The following is a 9,267-nucleotide window of genomic DNA, read 5'->3' as shown; positions in this document are numbered from 1 at the left end:
AGCACAAGGCCGACAGAATGGTCACACTTGTGCTTAAACCCTTTAAAACAATTTATGATTTTTTAAAGAGGAAGAAAAAGGTTTTTAGCACAAGGTCGACAGAATGGTCGCACGTGTGTTTAAACCTTTTAAAACAATTTATGATTTTTTAAAGAGGAAGAAAAAGGTTTTTAGCACAAGGCCGACAGAATGGTCGCACGTGTGTTTAAACCTTTTAAAATAAATTTTTGTTGATTGATTTATTTTAAAGGAATAAGAAAAAGGTTTTCAACACAAGGCTGACGAGAATGGTCGCACGTGTGCTTAAACCTTTGAAATATATTTTTTTTGTATTTTTAAATAGAAGAAGAAAAAAAAAGGTTTTCAACACAAGGCTGACGCGAATGGTCGCACGTGTGCTTAAACCTTTAAAAATAATTTTTGTATTTTTGATATTCATATGTTTAAAAGAATAGATAAATATTTAAAATAACAACAAAGTAAAGAAAGAAATTGCAAAGGTGTTTAAACTATTTTTATTTTTAATGACAGATTGGACCTAAGCCCAAGTGGAAAAAGGGTGGTAAAAATGAAAAATGGGGTGTGCAAATCTGATTTCAGCTCCTAGGTAGACTGGGCCCAAGCCCAATAGGAAAAGGGTGCGGTTTAGTGAAAATTGGGGGTGCAGATGAAATGTTTGTAAAGGTCGAATGGGCTTAAGCCCAATCAGAAGGGTTGTCATGATAGGAAAATGGGGGTGCGCAGGGAGTGTTTTCGGATCTCCCCCTTTCATCTCATTTCAAACTCTCTCTGCCTCGAGAGAGAACAGAGACTCAAGGTCTCCTTCTTCCCACACTATCCTAGGGTTGGGGTTTGTCCCCTGGAACACCACCGGCCACCGTGACGCCACCGAAGGGGTCGCCGGCGACCTCCGCATGATCTCACCTCCTCTAGTCTCAACGTCGCACACCGTGGCCCTCCGCTGGCGGACATCAACGACCACAACAGCAAGATCTTCCCCTTCGTCCTTCATCGCGCGAGAGAGAGAACTTCTTCACCATCCGCGACTCGCCCTTGTGGCCTCCGTCAACAGCTTTGCCGGCGACGGCAAAGGCCATCGAAACTGCGGCTGACTGCGACATTGTGCCCTTTCTCCAAGCTCGAGTTCACGCGCGAGAGGGAGACACCCTCGCCATCTACGATTTGCCCTCGAGGTTGCCGCCGATGAAACTGCTGCCGTCAAAGAAACTGGACATGGTTGTCGTTGTTTGACCTGTGTCGCGCTTTATCCCTCGCCGTCACCAAACTTGCCACCGATAATTCCACTCCTCTCCCCCCTTTGTCTCTATACTTAAATTGAGTTCAGCTATAAGGGTTAGAGAAGATGAGTCGCGGGATTAGCAAGAGGTCGTGCTCGAAGGGTTCGCGCCTTGTGTGAATCCAATGACTGTGTCCCTCGCCGGTGAAGATGAAGACACCGTTTTGTTCCTTTTTTGTGATGGTGATGGGAAGCTTTGTAGGGATGACGGTTAGGCAATGAGGGAATGGCTTCTTTTTTGTTTTGGGTCTATGTGATGGAGGAGATGGTGGCTTCGAATTGTCAATGGGGATGAATGGTGCTAGGTAAGAATGGAGACTGTTATGGAAGGCAGAGGCGATGATGATCAAATATACGACTAGAGACTTCAGGTTAAAGATGAAATATGGTTATGCATTGGATGGTGTCGGGATTGAAGGGTGGTGAAAGCTCATACACAAACGGGATTGAAGAGTAGTGTAGACTCATACACAAGCGGAAGCAATAATAAGCATAAAAATGTAATAACTAATGTAGAGGCATCGATGCTTATTCCAATATACATGACCATATGAGTGAGTGAAGAAGGCGTTTACCTTCTTAGAGCTGTTGTGCTTCTTTCGGTCAGGTCTGCACTTCCGGTGACTTCTTTCCTCTCCTACTGGTCGGCACCCTTTGTCCTTTGTCTCCTGGTGAAATGCAGCTGTCCTCTCCCAAGGAATATCTGATTTTCCCCTCAGTAGCGTGCTTCCTCCTCTTCCTCTAGTGAATCATGAATAACTATATCACTGTGTATCCCCTTCTCCTCCTCTATTCTTTCTTTTTCTAATAAAAAAATACCTCATCTTGCTAATGTTACTTTTTTGCCTCACAAATTCCCTCAACACCAAAATGCTTTAACCGTTTCCTCTGCCAGAACCAAAATCGTCTCTCTGTGTGTGCTCCCGCAAACTTGCATTGTCCTTTTTCAGACCACGGATCATGTTGTCTCTTTTCTTCCACAAACAACAAAGCCAACATTCTCATTTTCTTTTTTTCTTTTTTCGTTTTTTTTTCTTTTTTTTTTCTTATGTTTTCTTTTCTTTTCTTTTTTCTTAGATTTTTTGTTAACATAAAAATTAAAGTAAAAGAACCGATAAAAATAAAACTAAACAACAAAAAGAAATTAACATAAAAGAGAATAGTAAAAAGTAAAATAAAAACTAAAAATCAAAAAAATAAAATAAAAAAACTAACATAAAAATAAAATAATGAAAACAAAAACAAAAACTAAGTCCTATTATTCAGTCACCCGGACGAAATTGGGTGTTGACAACACCAAATTGCTAATGATTTGCAAGACAACATAGAAGATGAAATACCAACCCAAAACACTCCTCCTGAGCAACAAATATGGGAGGTTGCTTTATGTAAATCTCTTCTTGCAAATCTTCGTTGAGGAATGCATAGTTGACATCCCGTGGATAACGAGGTCATTGTTGAAAAGCCACCATTGCTATAAATAAACTAACAAAAGCCATATTTTCCATAGGAGAAAAAACATATATGGACGGGTCAAATGCAATGGTGACAAAAGGGAGGTCAGAAGAGACTACAATGGAAGAAACCACGGATGAACATGAGAGAGAAACCACAAAAATCCAAGATTCTCCAATCAAGGCACCTGAAAAAGGAAAAAGAGCAACCTCGATGTTCTAAATAGCTGCCTGGAAGGAGATGGGACATGCGAAAACGCACGATGAACCTGAAAGAGGAAAACGAGTGACCTCGGCGCTCTGAATTGCTACTAGACATGTCATCATGCACAACGGAAAAGGGAGAAAACCAACAATTTCAAAAGGCGCAAAGAGCGCATAGGAGCTCCGATGAAGGCGTCATCGATGGCATGGTGGCTGTCTAGTCAAGATGATCAAAACCATGTCATCGTCTATAAAGACTAGAACTCTGGTAATGGCAACAGTAAACGACAATGGTAGACGATGGCATCACCAGCAGCGGTGGGTATAGTGACAGAGGCAACAAAAATGTTATTCTCAAAAGAACCTTAAGCTCTAGATACCATGTTGAATTTAGTAAAAACTATGTCTGAGATTAATCTCCCTTGTGTTGAATATACACATAGAGTCTTCTATCAATTATAGGAGAAATATGGACTAAACTTAACATACTTGAAAAAACACGAATTACTTACATTTTTAGTAATTTGGGTGATGTCTTTGGTTGAGTCTACTCGTGTCTAAATATTACAAATATTTTATTACATTGTTATCATCGATTCAAATGTATTTATTTATGATATTAAAAAGTAAGTATAAACCGACATACAAATAATAAAAGTGCACTTTTGTGAAGGTGATAAAACTTTTCTTCATGTTGCATCTAAACTTAGTGTGAAGTAGTCCTCGTGAATGTTAAAGGCCTTTACAATTCTTAGAAAGATATCTTAAAGCAAGTAAAACCTTCAAGGAAGCTAAGCTTATGTATACAAGATTCCAAAAATAAATAAAATAAAAAAACTCATTGGATAATCGATCATGATATTGTTCAAAAATTTTAATATCCATTTTTCTTTTATGTTTGTCACTACCTATGTTTGTCACTACCTAATGTTGTTGACTTCGTGTTGGTGTCCAAGTACATAATAACATCTTCATTAATGTTTTCTCCAAATGCTTCATGAATGAATTGATCCAATATTGTACCTAAATTAATATTTTTAAAATCTATTATGTAAATAGTTGAAGTGTTACAAAAAGATGAGAAAATGAGATCATGTTGCATAATTATATAATTTCATAAAAATCAATTTCATAACTAAATATTATAGGTTACAAATATGATTAATTGATAATACATAATAATATTCTACTTTAATAATAATATATTTACATACCATTAAGTGGAATGCATAACAATGATATTGGTATAACAATTTTAAATTTAATTTTCGTTTGTATAATATAATTACTATTTATCTTAGTCTTTTCATTCATGTTAAATGGGTCTCCATGATAATTTTATATTATAAACACATTTCTTGTGATTTCTTTAACTTAATAAATTAATCCAATTTGAAGTTATTTTTCCCTCGTTACACTTTCTTCAACGAATTAATATAGGCACTCATGCTTCCAACTTAATTCTCACTTACTCTTTCTTTTAGATATATGTTATTCTATAGGAAGTGATAGTGTGATGATGTCATGTTCATCAACTTCAATGTCAATTCCATGTTAAAAGAGGATGGTATGCACGTGAAGAAGAAATCTTATTCTTTTTGAAGAATATTTTTATAGATGTTGAATATCATTTTTGTCATCTCTTAACAACAAAGAATCATGTTTAAATTTAAAACTTTTCTTTTTGGAATTTACATTGAAAATGCTACGTGAGAATAACATTTCATCCTAATCATTATTTGATTGCTTATTTGTAACATGTGTTCAACTTTTCAACTACAATATAAAGTTTGTTTTCTCAAGACTTTTTAATTATTTTCATGTACAATTTTGATCACATCATACATGCTTCTTTCCATCTTCTCCCAATGTTAAATTAATGACTAATAAATTCCAATAATTATACACTTTAACAAATTCAACTACAATCATGAAAATGTTGAATCTTGTTGATAGATAATGATGTTAAGTATCTCCTTGCATAACGACATGTGATGGAAGTTATAACACATGTCATGAAATTAATAAGTGGAGAAAGTTAAGACTTTTATATGATGAAATAAATTAGTTGCATAAACTTGCTTAAGTGTGTTAATAAGGAGTTAGTTAAGTGATAGGATCATATTCATTAAAAAGTATAGTGATTTTTGAATTTGAATCCTCAAAAGACACAAAAAGAAATAAATTAGAAAGGTTAAAACCCTCGTTTAGTCCTCATATTTGTATGAGGATTTCAATTTGGTCATCATATTTTTTTTTGTTTCAATTTGGTCCTATAATTTGTAAAAATGAGGCAATTAAGCCCTCACCGTTAAGTTATCACTTACGGCGTTAACATGTAATGATGTGTTTATGTTGATGTCATTATTTAATTACATGGAATTTTTATTTAAATTAAAAAATAATGACATGTCAATCATTCTTCATCTCCTTGACTGGATTTCAAAGTAAACATTTTCTGATGGGAAAGGCTTCCTCTGCGTCATTTTGACGAACACCTCGCAAGCGTTCTTTGAGAAGTAAGATGTGCTATTCATCAATCAGAGAACTTTGAAGACCTTATGAAACAATATATCCTCATGCCAGTATCAGACAAGTTTTGACTTCATCATTTTGTTTCGCTCATTGAATTAAACAAATCAATGTAACAGATCAATTATTTGCCAAAACAATGCAAATTGGGCGAAAATCAGAACATAGTAGAAGACCGAGAAATTGAGAGCAAGGCCCAATCTTATAGGGTGGGTGGGTGGAAGATCCGCATAAGCAACATCCTAACAATAACAACAACCATCAATTGTACTGTAAACGATAAGAGAGAGAGAGAGAGAGATTGAAGAGTGAAAGGGGGCAACTTGATTGCCTGGGCAGCCTTGTAAGACAACATGGTATCCTCAGCTGCGGCCTTTCGTTCATCCCCAACCTTAAATTCAGCGAGATAGCGGTGATAATCGCCCTTCATCTTCAAATAGAAGACCTTGGACTCGGTGTTGGACGCAGAGAGGACGAGAGTAGGTTGCGCTCCTCCACACTCAGCTCCGTCGCCGGAGTCCACACTGTTATCGTTTCCAATTTGTCTTAACTATTGATGGTTGTATAGCAGGATGGTGGTTCTGGGGAGGGGACATGGCGGCGTGACGGCTAGGGTTTTTTTTTGAAGAAGAAGTTAATGGGTGAGAATTTTTTCTTTTTTAATTGAAATTTCTGATATAAAAAATTTATTTTTTCATGTGTAAATAACACATCATTCATTTAATTTATTACATAATGCCACGTCATTTAAAAAAAAAAAAACAGTTCAGCATCTTTTAACGTCGTGAGTGATAATTTAACGGTGAGGACTTAATTGCCTCATTTTTACAAATTATAAGACCAAATTGAGACAAAAAATAATATGATGACCAAATTGAGATTACCATACAAATATGAGGACTAAATGAGGGTTTTAACCAATTAGAAAAGAACGCGAAATTAAGACAGCCGTGAGGATACCATAATGTAACAGATTGATAATTAATGAAGATTATGATTTTCATCTTTGATAAGAATCAGAGTTCTATAAGAAGAACCAAGAAAATCCTCTCTTACTCAATTCAAAATTTATATATTAATCAACCAAGGTGCTTACAAATGTATTTGGTGCCCTTATAGATAGGCATAGATGTTAAAGCAATTAAAAACCCTAAAAGAAAGGCCAAATATATTGAACCCGAAATAACTTGAAAATTAAAAATAGAAACAGATTGTTTGCCTAACCAACTTACAAAATTAAAATAAATTATAGATGCTCTAAATGCTTAAAATTTATTATATAAATTTGTTTCAAGCCATCATCTTCATGTTCTTTGAATAGCAAAGACTCCTCCTCATGTTCTTCCTGTATTGAATCAGGAGATAGTCTTCTATCATATCCTCCCTATTGAATAGAATTTGTCTTCAAATTCATACTACTTAAAGAGAATTTGTCCTCAAATGTATATCACTTAAAGATTTCATCTTCTTTGTATTAGATGAGGAAGTAGCCCTCTATCATACCCTGCCTTCTTGAATTCCTCCTTATCCTTCCATGAGGTGGAGGATTTCTTGTAGGCGATCCTTTTCTTGAGTTGTTGTTTCCTTATATATGATCAATCTCTTATCATTTTCCCTTTTCTTGGAGAGAATTAACCACATCTAAAAGATCATACACAAGAACATAAACATAAATCAAAGGCACAAATATAAAATAATCCAAAATAAAAATTCCACTAAAATGAGATTTGGATCGTGAAAGAAACAAATCTCTTATTATTAAAGGGTTGGAGGTCTGCCTCCATGGTCAAATACCCATATGTAATAAACATCAAATGAAATTTAAAATAAAGATGTCATGCTCAAATAAAAACAAAAGAAAATTATGCAGATAAACAACCAAACTATAGGTATGACTTTGATTGTCCATAGGCTTGTTGGGGATGGACAAACAAACAAACTCATGTTCATATATTTCCAAGCTTGCACCCTTGCCCATAGGTTTGTTAGTAATGAACAAATAAGCTAACTCATGTGTATATATTTCTAAGTTTGTGCTCTCTTTTTCAGTCATATACTTTCTTTTTTTTCCATTGTTGATGTTATTGAGGAATAAGTCTTCCCTAAGTCATATTATTATTTTCTTCTTTTCATTGTTGTTGTGATTGCTTCTTGATGAATAAGTCTTCCCTAGGCCATAAAATAAAAATAAATGAGTTAGTATATCTTTCCGATGAGAAGTCAAGATGTTGGTTTTTGTTTTCTAATTCCTCTCGTTTTCTTTTTTCCTTTCTCTTTTTTCCTTCTTCCTCTTTCTCTTTCTTCTCTTCCTCATTTTTTCCTCGTTTCCCTTCTTCTTCCTTTTCTCTATTTTCTTTCTCATTTATCTCTCTCTTTTCTTCTTCCTCTCTTCCCATCTTCTTTCTTTATTTTCTTTCTCCTTTATCTCTCTTTTTTCTTCTTCCTCTCTTCCCATCTTCTTTCTTTATTTTCTTTCTCCTTTATTTCTCTCTTTTCTTGTTCCTCTTTTCTTTTTCTTCTTTCTCTTCTCTCTTTTTTCTTCTACATCTTGTTCTCTTTTTTCTTTTTCTTCTTTCTCTTCATTTACTCTCTCTTATGTTTCTTCTTTTTCTATTAGTGTTTTCTTCTGCTTTCTTTAGCTTTCACTCTTGCCTTGATTTTTCCAACAATTCTAATTTTCACCGTGTCTTTTCTTCTTTCTCTTTTATAATTGTTTGTCATAAAGATATCAATCCACAATAAAGATAATAAGAGCCTCAGGAACATTACTCCTTATGCAAGTCATCATCTTTGAATGTGTTCTCAAAGAATTACCGGAAACTTTTACGAAGAAAAAAATTGAAAAAAAATATAAGAAATTAGGGAGTGGGTATGATTAAAAAAAAGAGAAAAATGAAAAAAAAATCAAATTTAAGTCATAATATTATAAAAATATTAAAATAATATAATTAAAAAATATATAAATTTCTAATGTTGAAAAAAAAATCAGTGGTTATTTTAAAATATACAATAATGTACTTATTATTTTAGTAAAAATATGTTCAATTATTCATTTTATTAAACAAAAATTTATTTTGATACAAATAATCATAAAAAAATCATTAATTTAGTTTAAAATAGCAACTAATATTCCAGTTTTAAAAAATGTTGTACAATTTGTTCTTTTCATATTCTATGTCATCTCATTGATTATCTACAAAACAGAATACAAAAGATATTGTAACAATATTTTGTTCTTTTCATGTTATAATGAAAATTATTACCAATAATTTTTTATTGTTAATCAATATTGGTCAATTTTCTATTAATGATAATAATTAGAAGAAAGGAGGAGGTAAAAATGTCTAGAAATATTATCTTTAAAAAAAATCAATCGATCCTTTTACAACTAAAATATCGCTTGCTTTGTTTTTTAGATTATAACCAAATCTGATAATCGAAGTAATTTATATGGGGGAAAGAATATTTTTCCATCAATGTCAATATTTTTATTGTTAGATGGATTTGATGAATTGTTAGACCCACTCAAAATCTCATTATTATTGTAGACATGGAAAGGGGTTGGAGAGATATTATTGCAGCATGATTAGATAACTATGAAGAATAGGAGGGACACAGATTCTTACAAATAGCTAACTCAATTAAGAGGAACACGTGATTAGATATATAGACAATCTCTAACAACCTTTTTTTGGAGTTAAGATATGAAAAAACAAAAAAGATTATCCCAACTTTTGATTTTATGGAATTAATGTTTCTTTTATAAAAAAAATGAAACTG

The sequence above is a fragment of the Vigna radiata genome, chromosome 11 (assembly GCF_000741045.1).
Source record: "Vigna radiata var. radiata cultivar VC1973A chromosome 11, Vradiata_ver6, whole genome shotgun sequence".
Lineage (NCBI taxonomy): Eukaryota > Viridiplantae > Streptophyta > Magnoliopsida > Fabales > Fabaceae > Vigna > Vigna radiata.
The sequence above is the reverse complement of the archived record's forward strand: the minus strand, read 5'-3'. Positions refer to the sequence as shown.